At 34.9% G+C, this 21,921-nt stretch overlaps 1 protein-coding gene and 1 long non-coding RNA gene across 6 annotated transcripts in view; one reads left to right on the forward strand and one right to left on the reverse strand.

Annotated features, from left to right (window-relative positions):
- LOC142236755 (uncharacterized) overlaps nt 1–21,921 on the forward strand; it is an 825,257-nt gene that overhangs the window by 165,541 nt on the left and 637,795 nt on the right. The window lies entirely within an intron of this gene.
- Nucleotides 5,002–5,213, reverse strand: LOC142233353 (uncharacterized). The gene is made up of 2 exons (XR_012721394.1): nt 5,164–5,213; nt 5,002–5,101 (listed from the first exon to the last, which is right to left on the reverse strand). It is a non-coding gene; the product is annotated as an uncharacterized LOC142233353 (long non-coding RNA).

Raw genomic sequence — 21,921 nt, forward strand, 5'->3', positions numbered from 1 at the left:
ATTTCGTAACTGATCTTACTCAAATCTTGCACAAGGTAACCTTTTGTGGTATTAATCAAACCTGCAAAATATTATGCAAATTGGTTCAGATTTAGATATAGCTTCCATATATATGCATCGCTCGATTTTCCCAAATTTGGCCATAGTACTCTTATTTATTAACCAATGTTATTCAAATTTCAAATTTTGATGTACTAGCCGATCGTACTTATACGTACTTGTAGCTCTTACATAGGAATATTGCTCGATTTTTACAAATTTGTATTTATTACTCACACTAATTTAACAATTTTATCTTTTTATACCCTCCATCATAGGATGGGGGTATATTAACTTTGTCATTCCATTTGTAACACATCGAAATATTGCTCTAAGACCCCACAAAGTATATATATTCTGGGTCGTGGTGAGTCGATCTAAGCATGTCCGTCCGTCCGTCGTCCGTCCGTCTGTTGAAATCACGCTAACTTCCGAACGAAACAAGCTATCGACTTGAAACTTGGCACAAGTAGTTGTTATCGATGTAGGTCGGATGGTATTGAAAATGGGCCATATCGGTCCACTTTTACGTATAGCCCCCATATAAAGGGACCCTCAGATTTGGCTTGTGGAGCCTTTAACAGAAGCATATTTCATCCGATCCGGCTGAAATTTGGTACATGGTGTTGGTATATGGTCTCTAATAACCATGCAAAAATCGGTCCACATCGGTCCATAATTATATATAGCCCCCATATAAACCGATCCCCAGATTTGGCTTGCGGAGCCTAAAAGAAAAGCAAATTTCATCCGATCCGGCTGAAATTTGGTACATGGTGTTGGTATATGGTCTCTAACAACCATGCAAAAATTGGTCCACATCGGTCCATAATTATATATAGCCTCCATATAAACCGATCCCCAGATTTGGCTTGCGGAGCCTCAAAGGGAAGAAAATTTCATCCGATCCCGCTGAAATTTGGTACATGATGTTGGTATATGGTCTCTAACAATCATGGAAAAATTGGTCCATATCGGTCTTTAATTATATATAGCCCCCATATAAACCGATCCCCAGATTTGGCTTGTGGAGCCTATAAGAGAAGCATATTTCATTCTATCCGGCTGAAATTTGGTGCATGGTGTTGGTATATGGTCTCTAACAATCATGCAAAAATCGGTCCACATCGGTCCATAATTATATATAGCCCCCCATATAAACCGATCCCCAGATTTGGCTTGCGGAGCCTCAAAGAGAAGCAAATTTCATCCGATCCGGCTGAAATTTGGTACATGATGTTGGTATATGGTCTCTAACAACCGTGCAAAAATTGATCCACATCGGTCCATAATTATATATAGCGCCCATATAAACCAATCCCCAGATTTGGGTTGCGGAGCCTCAAAGAGAAGCAAAGTTCATCCGATCCGCCTGAAATTTGGTACATGATATTGGTATATGGTCTCTAACAACTATGCAAAAATTGGTCCACATGGGTTTATAATTATATATAGCCCCCATATAAACCGATCCCCAGATTTGGCTTGCGAAGTCTCCAAGAGAAGCAAATTTCATCCAATCCGGTTGTAATTTGGAACATGGTGTTAGTATATGATCTTTAACAACCGTGCCAGAATTGGTCCATATCGGTCCATAATTATATATAGCTCCCATATAAAACGTCCTCCAGATTTGACCTCCGGAGCCTCTTGGAGGAGCAAAATTCATCCGATCCGGTTCAAATTAGGAACGTGGTGTTAGTATATGGTCGCTAAGAACCATACCAAAATTGGTCCAATCACACAAAAATTGGTCTATATCGGTTCATAATCATGGTTGCCACTAGAGCCAAAATTAATCTACAAAAATTTTATTTCTATAGAAAATTTTGTCAAAATTTTATTTCTAAAGAAAATTTTATTTCTGTAGAAATTTTTGTCAATATTTTCTTTCTATAGAAAATTTTGTCAAAATTTTTATTTCTATAGAAAATTTTGTGAAAATTTTATTTCTATAGAAAATTTTGTTAAAATTTTATTTCTGTAGAAAATTTTGTCAAAATTGTATGTCTACTTTGTCAAACTGAATTATATACGTATTGGATCGATCTTTTTTGATTTAATATATACCACGTATGGATTTACATACAATTTAGAAGATGGTGTTAGGAGGTTTTAAGATACCTTGCCATCGGCAAGCGTTACCGCAACATAAGTAATTCGATTGTGGATGGCAGTGTTTAGAAGAAGTTTCTACGCAATCCATGATGGAGGGTACATAAGCTTCGGCCTGGCCGAACTTACGGCCGTATATACTTGTTTAATAATGGGCTCAATATTACTGGCATACTAGCTCCGTAGGCGCAATATCAACACAGCCAGTGTTGCTAGAAGTAGGGGAAATTCCCTATATGTATTTTTCTAATATTTAGCGTCTTGTAGGGACGTAGGGCCACAATGTAAGACATTTTCACTCAACACAATTTGTAATAATTTTTACAGTTTGGTGGCTCTAGAGGAGGAAATTAGAAGCCGGCAAGGCTTGATATTTAACAATGTGTGGTAAACTTTATTCCTGTAGAAAATTTTGTCAACATTTTATTTCTATAGAACATTTTGTCAAAATTGTATTTCTATAGAAATTTTTTTCAAAATATTATTTCTATAAAAAATGTTCTCAAAATTTTATTTCTGTGGAATTTTTTCTCAAAATTTTATTTCTATAGAATTTATTGTCAAAATTTTATTTCTATAGAAAAATTTCTCACAAAAATTTGTTTATAGAAATTTTTCCAAAATTTTATTTTTATAGAGATTTAATAAAAAAGATTACTAATTTGGGTAGAATTCTACCAACTGTGGCAACCGTGGTGGTAATACAAATTTCTATTCTAAGTTATTTATGTTGCATATTCATGTTTTAAGATAATAAAGTACTAAGAACCATTTTTGTTTTGTAAAATTTTTTAAATTTAACGAAAAATATAGTAGGGAAAATTGTTTGGGAATGTATGGGAAAGTAGGGAACTTTTTTGTCCTTGTCGGGTAGACCGAACATTTTCCATATGTTACCCCACAAATGCTTATGATTATTAATTCTGTAATGGTGGTTTAGGGTATGATATAGTCGGCCCCGCCCGACTTTCTACTTTACTTACTTGTTTTCAATTAATTAGGCGGTGATTGATTTGCAGGTATTTTCAGGAGAAGGAGAGATACCTCCCCGTGATAAAATACGTGGATGTGGAGGATGGTCCAATGCCTTGAATAAAATACACAAAAAATAATTCATTTATTCAGAAAAAATTTGCAATGATGGGATTCATAAATTGTATTAGGATTCATAATTGTAATTGCTTTGAATGATTACGAAAACGTACATAATATTAATGAAATATTTTATACACAGAGCCGAAAATACAATGATTTTTTAACTATGCGTCTGGTCAAAATATTCATTGTAAAGTCAGGCGGTGCCGACTATATCATACCCTAAGCCACCCCAACTGAATTAGTAGGGAGATAAACCGCATTTTCATATTTAAGAAGATTAAGGGTTACATGTTTATGGGAGTTTTATCACAATCTGAACAGATAGATCTGATATTTGGAGCTATAGTTGATTCTGGACCTATATAGTTTGTATGCCACTAATATTGAATCCATTATTAAACAAGTAAGTAGAGTAGAAAGTCAGGGGCGGGGCCGACCATATCATACACAAAAAAATGTTTTCTGATTCAATAACGAAATTAATTGATCCAATTAATTTTTTTTTTTTTGATGAAATTTCTTCAATCACAGATAACTCAATTAAAAAATTAATTGATCCAATTAAAAAATTGATACCATTAATTTTTGTTTCAATTAAAAAAAAATGTTGAATCAATTAAATTTTTAGTTTAATATTTTTTAAAACTCAATTAAGGTTGGAAAATTTTTCGCGAAATTTTTTTCTGTGTACCCTAAACCACCCCTACTGAAATAGTAAACATAAGCATTTTTGGGGTAACATTGGTATAGGTTTGGAAGATAAACAGCATTTCCATTTAAGAACATTGAGAGGTATATTTGTATAAGAGTTTTGTCACAATCTGAGCAGATATGTCTGATATTATATATAAATGTAGTTATAGTTGATTTTGCACCTACACAGTTAGCATACAACTAATATTGAGTCCATTATTAAACAAGTGAGTAAAGTAGAAAGTCGGGCGGGGCCGACTATATCATACCCTAAACCACCACTACTGAATTAGTAAACATTGTTTGTGGGGTACGAGTGGTATAGGATTGGGAGATAACCCGTAAGAACATTATGGGGTACATACTAGTAGTTATAGGAGTTTTATCACAATCTGAACAGAAATGTCTGATATTAGGAGCTATAGTTGATTCTGAACATATGTATGCCACTAATATTGCTTCCATTATTAAAGAAGTAAGTAAAGTAGAAAGTCGGGCGGGACCGACTATATCATACCCTAAACCACCCTTACTGAATTAGTAATCATAAGCATTTGTGGGGTAACATTGATATAGGTATGGGAGATAAACCGCACACCCAGAAAAAAGTGACCCCTTCTTTAAGTTAAAATGAACTCATTGTGAAGAAAGTTGAACTTCGTATAGCGCCAAAGACATTTTTATTTGTTTGAACGATGTGATTTTCGTAGAAATTAGGTATAATGCATTCCATATATTAGTTAACGTTTTCCTATATTTATGTACCACTATACTACAGAATGAAAAAAATTAACTGATTTGAATTCATATATGGAATGATTTTATTGAAAATTGTTCATTCATTTGGACAAATCTTACATATTTGTGGTAAAACTTTTATTTCATAATTAGAACTGCTTACATTCGTTTTTAAATACAATTTTATTTATTTATATAGGCAATTTTTTCTTCAATAAAATGCACGTTTTATTAATATATTAAATACATTTATTAAGAATCAACAGCATCGACTGGCCTTGAAATACTAGTTTATTATTCCACTATTTCCAATTTCCATGTAATGTCATCAACTGTAAAACGCATTTTTCTTCTTGTACCTTTCACTTTTAATAAGTTGCTGCCTAACGATTTTGTCCTCCTTTTATAATTTCAATACCTACAAATATAAAAAATCATAAACCATTTTTCTTACAAAAGGTTAGCGTCACTGAATATTACCTGATAATTGAAGATTCCAAAATGAAGACAAATGAAAGGGTTGTTATTCTGCTAGTGTTTTCTTTCTTGATAGATTTATTTTCAAAAAACGAAAATTGTTCTCACTAATTTAAAATAATAAATATTTTATATATTTTATTTGTTATTTATTATATTATTTTACCATATTATTTTTTAACAATCTCTCCGTATACCACAACAACGCGATTCCAACTAAAAAAACAACCCACGCGCAAACATATCGATTACACCCACGCGCAAACACATCGTTTACGATGACAGGTATCGATTACAGGTAAACAATAGAAATATAGGAAAATTTCCTATATTCTAACAAGTGTGTTTCCTTAAGATTTGAAAGGATTGCATACTTCTTAGTACGAATGAACTAAATGTTTTTTTTTATGTCAAGTGTTGTTCGTATGTATGAAAAACTTTCTATTATAAAGGAAGTCGCAATTATCATTTTATAAGAAATTTTACTAATTTTGAGGAAACTTGGTTTTAGTTCGGTTTTTGTTTATTTTTACGAATGCTTTGTTATCGGTGAATAAAATTTTCTTGTTCAGTAGTAAATTCTTATACCCAGCGAAGAAAATAGTATGAGTAAAATTCCATGCCTTATTCTAGTTAATGAACTATTCCTAACTGCTTACAGTTTAGGTTTTTTTTTACTGAAACGAGTAAATTTTATTATTTCTCACAAAAATTTACCTTAATGGAAATAAAATGGATAAACTATATTGATGAAAAATTTTTCCTTTAGTTTCGAAGGCACTTTTTTCTGGGTGCAGTTGCATATTTAAGAAAATTAAGGGGTACATGTTTATGGGTGCTTTGTCTCAATCTGACTGTAGCTCATAGTCAGTGTTGCCAGGGAAAATGTTCGGTTTACCCTATAAGGACAAACAATTCCCTACTTTCCCAAACAATTTTCCCTACAATATTTTTCGTTAAATTTAAACAAATTTTACAAAACAAAAATGGTTCCAAGTACTTTATTATCTTAAAACATGAATATGCAACGTATATAACTTATAATATAAATTTGTATTACCACCACGGTTGCCACAGTTGGTAGAATTCTACCCAAAATATTATTTTTTTGTTAAATCTCTATAAAAATAAAATTTAGAAAACGTTTCTATAAACAATTTTTTGTGAGAAATTTTTCTATAGAAATAAAATTTTGACAATAAATTTTTTGGAAATAAAATTTTGAGAAATTTTTTTATAGAAATAATATTTTGAAAAAAAAAATTGCTATAGAAATACAAGTTTGACAAAATTTTCCATAGAAATAAAATGTTGACAAAATTTTCTACAGGAATAACGTTTTGACAAAAATTTCTATAGAAATATTTGATTGGTAGATTTGTGGTAATCTTCAAATTTTGTTAATTTTTTTTTTTGGCACGAGTGGTAAATGTTGTTAAAGATCAAGCCTTGCCGGCTTCTAATTTCCTCCTCTATAGCCACTAAAATGTAAAAATTATTACAAATTGTGTTGAGTGAAAATGTCCCTACATTGTTGTCCAACGTGCCTACAAGACGCTAAATATTAGAAAAACCCTATATATAGGGAATTTCCCCTACTTCTAGCAACACTGGCTGTAGTTGATATTGCACCTACGGAGTTAGTATGCCACTAATATTGAGCCCATTATTAAAAAAGAGAAAATCGTTCAATTAGTGTGGGTAATAAATCCAAATTTGTAAAAATCGAGCAATATTCTTATGTAAGAGCTACAAGTACGTATAAATACGATCGGCTAGTACATCAAAATTTTGAATTTGAGTAACATTGGTTAATAAATAAAAGTACTAACCTAGGCCAAATTTGGGAAAATCAAGCGATGCATATATATGGAAGCTGTATCTAAATCTGAACCAATTTGCATAATATTTTGCGGGTTTGATTAATACCACAAAGGGTTACCTTGTGCAAGATCAGTTAAGAAATGAGCTCAAACATAAGGTTATTAGGGGCGAATTTTTCATAATCGGGTGATACATATATGGGAGCTATATCTACATCTGAACCGATTTCGGTGAAATTTTGCACATATAGTTAGTACTATAGAGGACTGGATCTAGCCAACTTTTAGTAAGATCAAATTTGAGTAAGATCAGTTGATAAATAAGGGTTTTATGGCCAAATTTAGAAAAATCGGGCGGTACATATATATGGGAGCTATAGCTAAATCTGAACCGATTTCGTTGATTTTTTGCACATATAGTTAGTGCTATAGAACTTTGAGTAAGGTCGGTTGATAAATAAGGGTTTTATGGCCAAATTTAGAAAAATCGAGCGATACATATATATGAGAGCTATATCTAAATCTGAACCGATTTGGATGAAATTTTGCAGACTTGAAGGGCGGTGAAAACGATTACCTTTTGCCAAAGTTGGTGACGATCCGTTTGAAAAAAACGCAACGTGACCCCTTTTGTCGAAATCGGGCGAAACATATATATGGGAGCTATATCTAAATTTGATCCGATTTCTTCCAAATTCAATAGCGTTCGTCCTTGTGCCCAAAAAACTCCCTGTACAAAATTTCATTAAAATCGGTTAATAATCCTGTGAACAAAAAAATACATGGACAGACGGACGGACGGACGGACACCAAGCGCTAGATCGACTCAGGAGGTGATTCTGATATTTTATGGGGTCTAAAATCAATATTTCTGGTAGGCACATTTTTTGGCAGATGAAACTTATTATACCCTGACCACTATGTGGTTTAGGGTATAAAAAGAGGAAATCGGTAATAAATCCAAATTTCTAAAAATCGGGCTAGTCATCAAAATTTGAGATTTGTGTAACATTGGTTAATAAATAAGAGTACTATGTTCAAATTTGGGAAAATCGAGCGATGCATATATATGAAAATCGGGCGCTTCATATATATGGTTAGGTTACGTGGCAGCCGATGTATCAGGCTCACTTAGACTATTCAGTCTATTGTGATACCACATTGGTGAACTTCTCTCTTATCACTGAGTGCTGCCCGATTCCATGTTAAGTTCAATGACAAGGGACCTCCTTTTTATAGCCGAGTCCGAACGGCGTTCCACATTGCAGTGAAACCCCTTAGAGAAGCTTTGAAACCCAGCAGAGGTGGGATAATCCACCGCTGAAAAGCTTTTTTGGAGTTCGGTCGAAGCAGGAATCGAACCCACGACCTTGTGTATGCAAGGCGGGCATGCTATCCATTGCACCACGGTGGCTCATATATATCTAAGCTATATCTAAATCAGAACCGATTTGGAAGATATTTTGTAGGTTTTGTTAATACCACAGAAGGTTACCATGTGCTAAATTTTAGTAAGATCGGTTGATAAATAAGTGTTTTATGGCCGAATTTGGGAAAATCGGGCGATACATATATATGGGAGCTATAGCTAAATCTGAACCGATATCGATGATTTTTTGAACATATTGCTAGTATTATAAAAGATTAAAGTAAGCCAAGTGTGAGTAAGATCGGTTGATAAATAAGGGTTTAAGACCAAATTTGGGAAAAATCGGGCGATGCATATATATGAGAGCTATATCTAAATCTGAACCGATTTCGACGAAATTTTGCAGACTTAAAGAGTGATGAAAAATATTACTTTGTGCCAAATTTGACGGCGATCGGTGAGTAATAAAGCGCAACGTGACCAGGACTGTGGAGTCGAGTCAATTTTGCTCGACTCCGGCTCCGACTGCGACTCCAGCATTTCTTATTAGCCTTGACTTCGACTCCAGGTGATGTACCTAAATCTCATTTTAACAGTATTCCAATTGTAATTTTTAGGTGTAGTCTTCCAAAAATAGACCGATATAAGTATTCTATTTTGCCATATGTCTTTATATGACCTAAAGAACCCTAATTTTAAATTTTGATACGACTCGACGACAAATCTCAGCATTTCAGGGATGTAAAGAACTCACCCTTTTTAATGTCAGGCCAATAAATTAAAATACGACACAAGACTATATAGAGACCACATCAAAATATGGTTAGATAACAACAATCTCCAGAATATGTATTTATAGAAACAAAAAATTTCAAAAAATAACATAATTAGGCTTCCAGAAGTTTAAGAAATAAAATCCTGGCATTCATCTATATAAAGGGTGATACGGTAAAAATTTGGTCAAGGGAAAACGCGTGTAAATCGGTGAAATCGTTTATTTAAAAAATCAAATTAAATTTCTTTTTACCGTAATGGCATGATGCCAAATCCGGCCAAAACAGTACGGAACAACCGTGTTTCTTCAGGAAAGGCAGCAGACGTTTATTCAAACACTCTTTCACGTAAATTTCTTGGTTGACAGTCCCGGAAGCTATGAAAATTCTGCTTTTCAAGCCACAGGTACAGATGGCTTGCCAAAGCAGATATTTCTTTGCGAACTTTGACAGTTTTATGTGCTTGAAAATATCTGCTACCTTTCCCCTTCCTTTTGCCGTATAAAACTCCTGTCCCGGAAGCTGCTTGTAGTCGGCTTTGACGTAGGTTTCGTCGTCCATTACCACGCAGTCAAACTTCGTCACCATCGTCGTGTACAGCCTCCGGGATCGCGCTTTGGCCGTCGTATTTTGTTTATCATCGCGATTTGGAGTCACTACGTTCTTGTAAGTGGATAGTCCGGCTCGTTTTTTGGCTCGATGCACGGTTGTAGACGATACACCCAGCTTATTTGCGGCATCTCGGAGAGAGAGGTTAGGGTTTCGCTTGAAACTACCGGCAACTCTCTTTGTCGTCTCAGCGGCTTCCGGTTTTCGATTTCGCCCCGATCCAGACTTCCTGGCTGTCGAAAAACGTTCCCCAAACACTTTAATTACATTTGTAACGGTTGATTTGGCAACTTTTAGCGAGTTTGCCAGCTTTGCGTGCGAGTAGCTCGGATTTTCACGATGGGCGAGAAAAATTTTGATACGCTGCTTTCCTTGCTTGGACGGCATTTTGACAACTGAAGAGTGAATTCCAAAATCAAAATAGGAGCAACATTCTACACACACACACCTTCAAAATAAGGGGTGTTCAGGTTTTTTAAATGCAAAATTGAAAGAAATACGTCAATTTTATATTGACCAAATTTTGACCGTATCACCCTTTAGGCATTTTTTAAAAAAATAAATCTATATAAAAAAGAAAAATACAGAGAAATCTAAATGTCGGGCTAATCAGATAGAAAGTTTAGATGTTAACAAATGTAATGTGTCGGATATAGAAAACAAACATAAACTGTCAAAAATTAGGACGGGCATTCCGCCACTAAATACCCACTCCATACAACAGATGACAGGAATAGCTGGACAGTTACGAATATTGTTTCTATAGAAATAAAATGGTGAAACATAGATTTATGAATGGTCTATTAGTTATGGACATTAGAGGCCATCAATTTAATGTAAAGAATTTCGAATGGCTTTGATGAAACAAACATTCTCCAAAAAGACTGGCTCAGATGGCACGTTGGCAAAGGTGTAATTTAAAATTACAGCTTTCAATCGGGTGTATATGGAGATTTCTCAAGTAATTATTTCCATATATAAAATCTGGGCCGACGGGAAATTTCCGCATTTATTTATGGATCTCAAATAACTCCAAATTCAAAATTTCTGACAAATCTTCACTGAAAAAAAAGCATGCCCGGTTCCAAACATTTTGTCTTTACTTTAAAAATTTTGGTATTGATTCCGAGCCAAAGAAGCGGAGAATACAAATAAGGATAATTTTAAGACACAATTCTCTTTTAAATTTGGGTTTTGTGTACTTGCTTCTAGGAAGCAACTTTTAATTTTTCGTTTTTTCAACGTTTTTTCTTCATACGCTATCAAAGTCCTTTAAAGACGAGTTAACGACAACTTTATTTTCCAAATTCCGACTCGACTTCCAGTAGAAATTATGCTATGTTTCATGTAGAAAACGTATTTAAAATAAAGTGTTGAATAACATGTCCTATATTTGAACGATTTTTTGCTTTGTGGTCAAGATTGAAAAAGGCAACAAATTTGAAGACAATTTCATTAATTTTAAAGATTTTTTCTGAATTATTAAAGTCAAGTAGACCTTAGCCCAAAAGTTTTTTCTTTCATTTTAGGATACCCATTTTTAAGTCAAATCCCTTAACTATAAAGACAATACGACTTCATTGAAAAGTTTATCGACTTTTGGACAAGGAAAAAAACTTTATATTAGAGAAATTTGTCTTCTATGCTAAGCAAAATTTGCATTCGTATTTTAAAGACATGAAATCTTTGACCCCACGACAATATTTTTTACAGTGTTATGAAAATTTTAGACGATGGAAGATGGGTTTATATGTAGGTACTATATCTCAAAATTGTCCGGTATGACCCATCTTCGAACTCGACTTGCCTGCCAAAAAATTTAGAACGTTAGGTTCTACTGCTATATTGCCTTAAAATTTTACCTTTATCAAGAGTACATATATGGTCAAAAATCGATATTTTAATATGTTAAAAATGGACAATACAATTGATCAATTCAGCCCATATTCTAGTAAAACCTACTTTGTATATCACCGTGAAATATCACCCATATAAATACACTTTGAATGACCTGAAATCCATTACTTCGTTTTTCGTTGTTCGATTAAAAACCTAAATGGAATCAAATTTGTCGAAATATTTTTTTAGTTATAAAGATAGGAAAGTTTGCTTCGCCGGAAGCGGAGTCGAGCAAAATTTCTACGACTCCGACTCCAGCAAAATTTTCAGACTCCGAATCCAAGACTCCGACTCCACAGCCCTGAACGTGACCCCATTTGTCGAAATTGGACGATACATATATATGAGAGCTATATCTAAATTTGATCCGATTTCAAAATCAATAGCGTTCGTCCTTGAGCCCAAAAAACACTCTGTACTAAATTTCATCAATATAGGTTAATAATTGCGACCGGAATCCTGCGAACAAAAAATACATGGACAGACGAACGGACACCAAGCGCTAAATCGACTCATATTTTATGGGGTCTAAAATCAATATTTCTGGCAGATCAAAGTTATTATATCCTAACCACTATGTGGTTTAGGGTATAAAAATATGAAAACAGCGAGTTATAAACAAGTATATACGGCCGTAAGGTCGGCCAGGCCGAAGCTTATGTACCCTCCATCATGGATTGCGTAGAAACTTCATCTAAACACTGCCATCCACAATCGAATTACTTAAGTTGCGGTAACGCTTGCCGATGGCAAGGTATCTTAAAACCTCCTAGCACCATCTTCTAAATTGAATGTAAGTCCATACGTGGTATATATTTAATCAAAAAAGATCGATCCAATACGTATATAATTCAGTTTGACAAAGTAGACATAAAATTTTGACAAACTTATCTACAGAAATAAAATTTTAACAAAATTTTCTATAGAAATAAAATTTTCACAAAATTTTCTATAGAAAGAAATTTTTGACAAAAATTTCCACAGAAATAAAATTTTAACAAAATTTTCTATAGAAATAAACTTTTGACAAAATTTTCTATAGAAATAAAATCTTGGTAGATTATTTTTGGCTAGAGTGGCAACCATGATTATGAACCGAATAAAATTTGAACAAAATTTTCTATAGAAATAAAATTTTTGTTTTTTGATCTCAGCTTAAAGCCATGCATTGACTAAACTACAAGTGTAGCTTAACCAACAGAGGAAAAGTATGCTTGTCAAATTTATTTGGGCAAAGCCCTATAGACTGCAAGATGGTTGGATGTACAGCTGTTTCGGAATTACCACATTCCTCATCAGCATCCTCTACTTGCAGCAAAACTATCAACCAATTATCAGAATAAATTCGGGTAATTCACTCAACCCAACGTGAACTACACTTGAACCTCCCGAAAAAGGGTTTGATAGTCGGCTACTGCCTAAACAAATTTGCCAGCATATCTCTTTTCCTTTGCCAAACTCAAATCATCGATTTGTATGTATTTGGCTGGGTTTGTTTTTGAGCGTGCTTCCTCTATCTTCATTCGTTTTGTTTGTTATTGTTGGCTTCTCTTCAATCGTTATTGTTGTTTTTTTGTTTTTTGATCTCAGCTTAAAGCCATGCATTGACTAAACTACAAGTGTAGCTTAACCAAATTTTGACAAAATTTTCTATAGAAATAAAATGTTGACAATGATGAAAATTTTATTATGAACCTAATAAAGTTTTAACAAAATTTTCTCTAGAAATAAAATTTTGACAAAATTTTCTCTAGAAATAAAATTTTGACAAAATTTTCTATAGATATAAAATTTTGACAATTTGAACCGGATCGGATGAATTTTGCTCCTCCAAGAGGCTCCGGAGGTCAAATCTGGAGAATGTTTTATATGGGGGCTATACATAATTATGGACCGATATGGACCAATTCTGGCACGGTTGTTAAAGATCATATACTAACACCATGTTCCAAATTACAACCGGATTGGATGAAATTTGCTTCTCTTGGAGACTTCGCAAGCCAAATCTCATTCACTCAACCCAACGACCAATTTTTGCATGGTTGTTAGAGACCATATACCAACACCATATACCAAATTTCAGCCGGATCGGATGAAATATGCTTCTGTTAGAGGCTCCACAAACCAAATCTGAGGGTCCCTTTATATGGGGGCTATACGTAAAAGTGGACCGATATGGCCCATTTTCAATACCATCCGACCTACATCGATAACAACTACTTGTGCCAAGTTTCAAGTCGATAGCTTGTTTCGTTCGGAAGTTAGCGTGATTTCAACAGACGGACGGACGGACTTGATTAGATCGACTCAGAATTTCACCACGACCCAGAATATATATACTTTATGGGGTCTTAGAGCAATATTTCGATGTGTTACAAACGGAATGACAAAGTTAATATACCCCCATCCTATGATGGAGGGTATAAAAATTGAATAAAAAGAACTTCCTGTGTAGTTAAAATAAAGAACATCTTGGGAGCACATTTTTGGAAGTGCTTTTAAAGTTGTGCCTTTAGAAGAACTTTTTTTTTCTTTTGCTGGAAAATGGTTATCCAAACCATCAGCTAATAGAGATCACAATAAATTTGCAACGACGTCTTAATGTCATTAGAAATTTCAATAGTTTTCTCTTTATTATCCTTTCAATTGATTGATTAATACTAAATTTATAGCAATTCAGGGAACATTCCTTCCCACAATAAATTATGTATTCCATGTGAAAACAAAACATTCATTTATGGCTGCATATGGCAATGTGTCGATATCACAAACAAACAAAAATTAATACTGAAACGGACGAGAATCGGAAAACCATTTGTTTGGAATTTGGAAGTTGCCTTCTTTTGTTTCATCAAACAATCGTCGACAAGCAAAAAAAAAATACACTGCTTCAAATTATTATGATTCCTATTCAACCAAATGCCAGTGAATTTATTATATTTCTTGTAGCCGGGGGCGGGGTTTGGTGAAATTTTTGCATTGTTTGGCATTTGGTTAATGGCACATGGCGGCATTGTTTTATGAATTATTTATATGTCATGCTCGGTTTTATTTCATTTTATTGAACCCATATATAAATGAACAGCAAGAAGTTAGAATAAGTGGTCATAAATAAAATATAAAATTATGGAATTTCCCTGCACGCATGAAAAAAAAATTGGAAAATTTGCTAACATTTTACTATGTGAAAATTTCAAAAGGCCCATTGAGTAAAATTTAGTTATAAAATTGCGAAACAATTCATCGCTCACTCCCATTTACAATCATTTCCTAAACGGCTTTCGATACAACGATTATGACAATGTTAGCAGTTCTGTAAAGTGTCGCAGCTTCGACCAACATCAAGAAGTTCCTAAGTAGTGGTTTATCCACCCCCACAGTAATGCTGGTGACATTTCTGAGTGTTTCAAAACTTTTCTAAATGGCTTCACCGTAATGTGTGAAACACCGTTCGAACTCGGCTATAAAAATAAGGTACCCTGTCATTGAGCTGAACATAGAAGTGGAGCCTATAATAATATACTGGTACTAACTTAATTTAGCCTTAAACCAGTCGCACGAAAATAGAAGGAACTTTTGGATTTTGTTAATGGTCAAAAATAAACAGGTCTATGTGACCGTAAGTTCTCATGTACCCTACATCATGAATTGTTTAGACAGTTCAACTAAAGACTGTCATCTTTAATCGAATTACTTGGGTAGTGGCAACATTTGACGATGGCAAGCTATCTTAAAACTTCTTAACATTGTCTTCTACATTGCTAGTTACTCCATATGGAGTCTATGTTAGACTCAGCGATTTAGTTCTTGATCGCTTTATACAGAAGAGTCTAACATATGGTCTCTAACAATCATGCGAAAATTGGTCCATATCGGTCCATAATTATATCTAGCCCCCATATAAACCGATCCCCAGATTTGACTTACGGAGCCTCTTGGTGGAGAAAAATATCCGATCCGGTTGAAATTTAGCACGTAGTGTTAGGTTAGGTGGCAGCCCGATGTATCAGGCTCACTTAGACTACTCAGTCCATTATGATACCACACTGGTGAACTAAAGGGTGATACGGTCAAAATTTGGTCAAGGGAAAACGCGTGTAAATCGGTGAAATCGTTTATTTACAAGATCAAATTAAATTTCTTTTTCAAGTTCAATTAGTATAAAATTCAGGAAAAATATTCAGTTAGGCTTTCGCTTTTCCAAATCCGAATTGCCGGGCCTCACGCTTGACACCTGCCATCAGATTTTGTACAGCCACCTTGTCCACCTTCTTCGCCGCAGAAAGCCAGTTTGCCTTGAACTGCTGCTCGTCCTTAGCAGTTTTTTGGTCTTTTTTAGGTTCCGCTTGACAATAGGCCAGTATTTCTCAATTGGGCGGAGCTCTGGCGTGTTGGGAGGGTTCTTGTCCTTGGGAACCACCTGAACGTTGTTGGCGGCGTACCACTCCATGGCCTTTTTACCGTAATGGCAAGATGCCAAATGCGGCCAAAACAGTACGGAACAACCGTGTTTCTTCAGGAAAGGCAGCAGACGTTTATTCAAACACTCTTTCACGTAAATTTCTTGGTTGACAGTCCCGGAAGCTATGAAAATGCTGCTTTTCAAGCCACAGGTACAGATGGTTTGCCAAACCAGATATTTCTTTGCGAACTTTGACAGTTTTATGTGCTTGAAAATATCTGCTACCGTTCCCCTTCCTTTTGCCGTATAAAACTCCTGTCCCGGATGCTGCTTGTAGTCGGCTTTGACGTAGGTTTCGTCGTCCATTACCACGCAGTCAAACTTCGTCAGCATCGTCGTGCACAGCCTCCGGGATCGCGCTTTGGCCGTCGTATTTTGTTTATCATCGCGATTTGGAGTCACTACCTTCTTGTAAGTCGATAGTGCAGCTTGTTTTTTGGTTCGATGCACGGTTGTGGACGATACACCCAGCTTATTTGCGGCATCTCGGAGAGAGATGTTAGGGTTTCGCTTGAAACTACCGGCAACTCTCTTTGTCGTCTCAGCGGCTTCCGGTTTTCGATTTCCCCCCGATCCAGACTTCCTGGCTGTCGACAAACGTTCCCCAAACACTTTAATTACATTTGTAACGGTTGATTTGGCAACTTTTAGCGATTTTGCCAGCTTTGCGTGCGAGTAGCTCGGATTTTCGCGATGCGCGAGCAAAATTTTGATACGCTGCTCTTCTTGCTTGGACGGCATTTGACAACTGAAGAGTGAATTTCAAAATCAAAATAGGAGCAACATTCTACACACACACACCTTCAAAATGAGGGGTGTTCAGGTTTTTTAAATGCAAAATTGAAAGAAATACGTCAAGTTTATATTGACCAAATTTTGACCGTATCACCCCTTACTTTCTTATCACTGAGTGCTGCCCGATTCCATGTTAAGCTCAATGACAAGGGACCTCCTTTTTATAGCCGAGTCCGAACAGCGTTCTACATTGCAGTGAAACCACACTAATAACTATGCAAAAACTGTTCCATATCGGCTTATAATTATATATAGAGCCCATATAAACCGGTCCCTAGATTTGCATTCCGGGGCCTCTTGGAGGAGTAAAATTCATCCGATCCAGCTGATAAGCAAATATAGCCCCCATATAAATATATATAACGTGAACACGCCAAAACCAAATCTGGGGATCGGTTTATAAGGGGGCTATATTTGCTTATCAACTGGATCGGATGAATTTTGCTCCTCCGATTTGGTAATAATTGACATGTTTATCAACCGATCTTCTTACATCCGAATATTTTGAAGATCCCGGTAAACTAAATATCATCCAAATCGGTCCAGAATGAAATATAGCTAACATACATATTTTTCGCCCGATATGCTCTTACATGGCCCCAGAGACCAGAGTTTTATATCGATTTGCTTAAAAATTTGCACAAAGTGTACATTCAATGCTGTCGTCAAGTGTGTAACATATATATGGTAGCTATATCTAAATCTGAACCGAGTTTTTCCAAAATCAATAGCAATTGTCTCTGACCCGAATAAAGACCCTATGACAAATTCGAGGACGATCGGTCTTAAATTGCGAGATGTACTTTGCGCACAAAACTACAGACGGACAGACAGACGGACATAGCTAAATCGACTCAGAGTTTAATTGTAAGCCGATCGGTACACAAAACGATGGGTCTCAGACTGTTGCTTCTTGGCGTTACACACAAACTTTTATTAGGGAAGGGTATACAAATTATTTCAAATTTTTATTAGGGAAGGGTATACAAATTATTCCAATTTTGCCCAAAAATAACATTTTCACTACTTTTTTTGTTGGATTCGCGAGCCTTCTAGAAAAGAAAATTTCTTTCGTTTTTCTGGACAAAGACAATCGCTATTAATTTTGGAAAAATAGGTTCAGATTTAGATATTGCTGCCATATAAATATAATTATCACTGATCTGGTGATAATTGGCGTGTTTATCAATCGATCTTCTTCAAATTCCGAATATTTTATGAATCTTGCAAAATATTAAATGGGTTCAGATATAGATACAGCTCCCAAAGTATAATTAATATTATAGCTATGCATGCCAAATTTGGTTAAAATCGATTCAGATTTAGATATAGCTCTAATATATATCTTTCACCGGAAATGGATTTAATTAGCCCTGGAGTTCCTTCAAATTTGGCACAAAGAGTACAATGGATGGCCAAGTATGCTAAATTTCGTTGTAATCGGTTCAGATTTAGATATAGCTCCCATATACACGCAAAAAAATAATTCTTTCCTCTCAAACGAAATTTTAGACAAACAACCTTCGTTTCTCATTTGCTTTTCGCTGTAAGGAAGTGTATTTGGAAGAAAAGTATATACTTTTTGTGATAAACGTTTATTCTTTTCCAGGATGTAAAAACAATTTCATAAAGACTAACTCAAAAAAAAACCTTGGTTTCTTGTTAATTGCATTTTCCCTCACATCTTTCTCACATCCCCGAGGTTTTTTAGTTCTTAACCCCTTTTCCTGTCATACCAACAATGTAGAAGAAATTATACGATTTTAAAAATTTTTTAAATTTTTTTACCTTTCGCCAGGACAGAGAATCGAACAGCGGACCATGCACTTTGTAAGCCAACACACTAACCACTGAGCTATGTACCTGTTATGGTCATCAATAGATAAATATCCATATAAGTTATATTTGTATAGCATAGCTTGCGGCGCCCACGAACCGAATAAACAAAGTTTATTTAACAGAAACAAACATTTAGTTTGGCACCGTGGATCTGTGGTTGCTGCGTCCGACTTGCATGCCAAGGGTCGTGGGTTCGCTCCCTGTTTCGACCAAAGTTTTTTTTTTTTACATATATTCCAGATATGTTCGGAAGATTCCGAAAAAATGTTCAGCATTACATTGTAGTATATTAAATATTGAACTGTAAAATGTGTCTTATTAAAGACCTACAGTCATAAACGAACAGTGTTTGATATAAACGAAATGGACTGTGTTGTTGTTTCAAAAATAACTTTTTTTTATTGAAAAAATAAAAATTTTGTAACAAACGAATTTTTGTGGTGATAAAAGTTTAAAATTTTCGAAGCAATTCAAAAAACTCTAACAAGAGAAAAACGTTTTCGGTACTCGTTTTCCAAACGTTTTTATACCCTCCATCATAGGATGGGGGTATATTAACTTTGTCATTCCGTTTGTAACACATCGAAATATTGCTCTAAGACCCCATAAAGTATATATATTCTGGGTCGTGGTGAAATTCTGAGTCGATCTAAGCATGTCCGTCCGTCTGTTGAAATCACGCTAACTTCCGAACGAAACAAGCTATCGATAACAACAAGTAGTTGTTATCGATGTAGGTCGGATGGTATTGAAAATGGGCCATATCGGTCCACTTTTACGTATAGCCCCCATATAAAGGGACCCTCAGATTTGGCTTGTGGAGCCTCTAAATGAAGCATATTTCATCCGATCCGGCTGAAATTTGGTATATGGTGTTGGTATGTGGTCTCTAACAACCATGCAAAAATTGGTCCACATCGGTCCGTAATTATATATAGCCCCCATATAAACCGATCCCCAGATTTGGCTTGCGAAGCCTAAAAGAGAAGTAAATGTCATCCGATCCGGCTGAAATTTGGTACATGGTGTTGGTATATGGTCTCCAACAACCATGCAAAAATTGGTCCATATCGGTCCTTAATTATATATAGCCCCCATATAAACCGATCCCCAGATTTGGCTTGTGGAGCCTCTAAGAGAAGCATATTTCATCCAATCCGGATGAAATTTGGTACATGGTGTTGGTATATGGTCTCTAACAATCATGCAAAAATTGGTCCACATCGGTCTATAATTATATAGCCCCCATATAAACCGATCCCCAGATTTGGCTTGCGGAGCCTCAAAGAGAAGCCAATTTCATCCGATCAGGCTGAAATTTGGTACATGGTGTTGGTATATGGTCTCTAACAATCATGCAAAAATTGGTCCACATCGGTCTATAGTTATATATAGCCCCCATATAAACCGATCCCCAGATTTGGCTTGCGGAGCCTCAAAGAGAAGCAAATTTCATCCGATCAGGCTGAAATTTGGTATATGATGTTGGTATATGGTCTCTAACAACCATGCAAAATTTGTCCACATCGGTTCATAATTATATATAGCCCCCATATAAACCGATCCCCAGATTTGGCTTGCGAAGTCTCCAAGAGAAGCAAATTTCATCCAATCCGGTTGTAATTTGGAACATGGAGTTAGTATATGATATTTAACAACCGTGCCAGAAATGGTCCATATCGGTCTATAATTATATATAGCCCCCATATAAAACGTTCTTCAGATTTGACCTCCGGAGCCTCTTGGAGGAGCAAAATTCATTCGATCCGGTTCAAATTAGGAACGTGGTGTAAGTATATGGTCACTAACAACCATACATAAATAGGTCCAATAACACACAAAATGGTCCATATCGGTTCATAATCATGGTTGCCACTAGAGCCAAAAATAATCTACCAAAATTTTATTTTTATAGAAAATTTGTCAAAATTTTATTTCTATAGAATTTTTTTTTCAAATTTTATTCGGTTCATAATCATGGTTGCTACTCAAGCCAAAAATAATCTACCAAGATTTTATTTCTATAGAAAATTTTGTCAAAAGTTTATTTCTATAGAAATTTTTGTCAAAATTTTATTTTTGTAGAAATTTTGTGAACATTTTCTTTCTATAGAAAATTTTGGGAAAATTTTTATTTCTATAGAAAATTTTGTGAAAATTTTATTTCTATAGACAATTTTATTAAAATTTTATTTCTGTAGAAAATTTTGTCAAAATTTTATGTCTATTTTGTCAAACTGAATTATATACGTATTGGATCGATCTTTTTTGATTTAATATATACCACGTATGGACTTACATACAATTTAGAAGATGGTGTTAGGAGGTTTTAAGATACCTTGCCATCGGCAAGCGTTACCGCAACTTAAGTAATTCGATTGTGGATGGCAGTGTTTAGAAGAAGTTTCTACGCAATCCATGATGGAGGGTACATAAGTTTCGGCCTGGCCGAACTTACGGCCGTATATACTTGTTCTTCTTTGCATGTATATACTTGTTATTTAATTGGGTTTCGTTTAAATTTAAAGTCTTTAAATTTTTGTAGCAGTTTAAAAATGCTTCTCTAAATCGGTTCTGATTTAAATATTTGTATATGGGAATGTAAACCTCTCAACAAATTTGAGGGAGTTGAGATAATAATACAAACTTTGCTCTACACAGTGGTGAAGGATATAATACAGTCGGCCCCGCCTTACTTTAGACTTTCCTTACTTGTTTTCAATGTCAGTATATGTTTCCTACTAATCATGCAAAATTTGATCTATATCAGTTCATAATTAAGACCGATCGTCAAATTTGGAGAAACAAATTTCAAACAAACTGATCCATGCGAAAGTTTGTCCACATATGTTAATTTCGGTTTGTTTTCAACAGTGGGTGTGGTGCTACGTTTACAGTTTTATTATTCTTAATAGAATATTTTCGAGTATTTATTGAAAACTAATGTATATTTATAATTTCTTTATTTCAGGTATGTACACCATGTTTATTAGAAAACACATAGCGAAAAGAAGGTATGGCTCATCATAACAACAATATTCAAGAGCAGACCCAATTCATAAAAGCCGTCTTTAGAATATACGATAGACAAAAGTCATCTAACCCCCATTTTCATGCAGCTCCGTTAATGCTACGTTAGCTAACGAACTTTTAAACCGTGATATGAAAATATCTGTCATCTTGCGTATATAT

Source organism: Haematobia irritans, chromosome 4 (genome assembly GCF_050003625.1).
Source record: "Haematobia irritans isolate KBUSLIRL chromosome 4, ASM5000362v1, whole genome shotgun sequence".
Taxonomy (NCBI): domain Eukaryota; kingdom Metazoa; phylum Arthropoda; class Insecta; order Diptera; family Muscidae; genus Haematobia; species Haematobia irritans.